Source organism: Astatotilapia calliptera, chromosome 15 (genome assembly GCF_900246225.1).
Source record: "Astatotilapia calliptera chromosome 15, fAstCal1.2, whole genome shotgun sequence".
NCBI lineage: Eukaryota > Metazoa > Chordata > Actinopteri > Cichliformes > Cichlidae > Astatotilapia > Astatotilapia calliptera.
This window is the reverse complement of record NC_039316.1, coordinates 17,967,968-17,970,756: the sequence shown is the minus strand read 5'-3', so window position 1 is coordinate 17,970,756 and position 2,789 is coordinate 17,967,968.

The following is a 2,789-nucleotide window of genomic DNA, read 5'->3' as shown; positions in this document are numbered from 1 at the left end:
GGGTCAGTCTATATCCTTGGAAAATATTCACATCCGGAACAGTCTGTTTAATGCATTTTATTGTGAAAACCTTTATTAACACACTTCACAAAGTAACATTAATGAGGGGAAAAAACTAAGTGACTATAGCTACAGCACACATGGAATGAAGAGCTCTTAATCCGGCCTGCAAAGCTCCTAAAAGGAAAACAAAATAATTCCCAAATTATCAGTGAGATGCAGCTATATGGGAGGAATGTGAATGACTGTTTTTCATCATTCACTTATGCAATGGCGCTCATCAAAAATCTGTCACTGCTGATGAAGTATTTAAATTGATTTTTTTGAATGTTAGCAATATTTTTGTTTCAGTTCACTGATTCATTGTGTTCCATAAAACATGTAGTGGATGGTGTGAGGATGGCACAGTATGTGGGGTGATCAGAGATAGATACATCTGCATGATTTAAAGAAATACGATAGGCTATTTATCAACAACATTAGTTAAGCTAAGAAAGAATAATCTGCTAAGCAGTGGCGGTCCTAGCCTGTTTGGTGCACCGGGCAAACACTCTCTCTGCCCCCCCCCCCCCCCCCCCCCCCACACACACACACACACATACATAAAACATATTAAGGACACACATGAAGAAAGAGAGAGTATGCATTGTATGCAGACGGCTACCAAGCAGCCATCATAATTCGTTACACAATGAAAACAGGACAAATCAACAATTGACAATGACTAATTAATATTAAAATCTAGAACATAATGTGTTGTTTGGAGTTTAGTCTGTTACTGTTACTATTTTTACCATTTCTTTTTGGGGCAACTGTAACCCACATGACCTGCTGCCATTATCTAATGACACATCTGCTTACCTGTATCTTTTGCTCGTTTCTCCTCCTCTACTTTTCTACTTTTTCTAAACTGAGCACCTGATGGCTTTGAACTTTTCTTGTCCATCTTCCATTTGTTTTAATTTTGCACCCCAGTATGAACACAAACCTAATAGACCTACACCTTAGTTCACAGATTCACTTTGTCTAAGGTGAATTTCTGGGATTTCACACAACCCAGGATTCAAATCATGTATACATGATTTACAACATTATGAATGAAATGTGCTCTATTTGGAAGCAGCCCCCCCCCCCCCCCCCCCCCTCCGACGGGTTGTGTGTGAGACTTTAAATCATCAAACTGCAAATTATAAATTTTAAATTGTTATTGATCCCTTTACCCCTAGTCCTAAAGTCCTAAATTCCGCTCCCTGAAGACCAACACAGAGAGACTGAGGAGGAGCTTCTTCCCGCAGGCGATACGGTCTCTCAATCACACCACCACACAGTACTGACCCACACATACAGTTCTTACACACACACTGGACTTTCTGGACTTTGGTTTTGCACAACACTGGTCACTATATTCTTCATTTCCGGTTAATACTTGTACAGCTGCTGTTATTGTGTATATATTTATTTAGATTTAGATTTCTTCATACATTCTTATATAGTTCTATATTGTGTATTGTGTATTTTGTTGTACAGTTATTTTATTTTCAACTTTAATTTATATATTTATCTTTATCTTATTCTTCCCAGTTAAATTTACCCTTCATTCTAATTTGTGTTGTACAGTTATTTCATTTTTAACCTTAATTTATATTTTATTCCTTCCTAGTTAAATTTACCCTTTTTAATTTTTCATATTTATTTCCTTTCTTATTCATAGCCTTTTCCTTTTTTGTTCTCTTTAGGTCACGAGCAGTTGTCCAAGCATTTCACTACATATCGTACTGTGTATGACTGTGTACGTGACAAATAAAAATTAGAATTAGAATTTGAATTTAAAGTGTATATTTATTTTCTTACTCTTCTTATATTTATTGTTTGTTTACTTGCACTGCTGTAACTGGAGCCTCGTCGTCTCGTCTCTCTATATACTGGACTGTATGTAGCGGACAATAAAGTTTACTTTGACTTAAGCAGCGAGCAGGCGCACCGAGGGCTCTCGGTGAGCGCATATAGAATTTTGAAAAAACATCGGTGCAAATTATAAATCTGTATCATAATGTCTGGTGTTTTCGTGTTTGTTGTTTTGTTTTTATTTTGTTTTATTTCACGAGTTGGTTATTAGATGCTGCTCCCCACCGCGCCGCGCCCTCTCCTCCCTGTGCCGCAAGCAGCAGGCGCACCTCACAAATGGAGGGCGCCCTTACTCCCAGCAAATGGGCGATAGAAAACCAATCGGTGCCTGTGCCTTTCCCAATATGCACTGGCACATTTTTTTTTCCAGCCTGGATGAGTCCTTCTGTGTTGTGCTGCTCCTGAGGAAGTACAGTCTGCTTTGGCCTTTTTTATACAGGTGCTGCATGTTGCATGACCAAACAGACAGAGACAGTGGGATTACACAGGACAAAGCTGAAGACAACTGACTGCAATGGACTGCTGCAAGGGGGGGAGATGAGACTACAGTGGAAGGAGGAGGAGGAGACATGGAAGAACGCTGTTGTTTAGTGTGGGAGATCAAATTGGGCTAAGGAACCTGGGGAGGAAAACCGACTGCCTTTGAGTGGAGAATTGAAAAGTGTCTGAAACACTGCATGGAGGAGAGGCCCACAAAAATCACACACACAAACAGAAAATGCATTAATCCTACTAACACATATACACATTGTTATGGAAATTTTAACAATAACCTGCAACACACCCAGTGAGCTTGATTTGAAGTGGGTTTAATAAACACATTGCAATGTGGAGAGAGCATCCCAGTGAAACACCAGGACCATCTCTGAATTGTGGCCACCGCC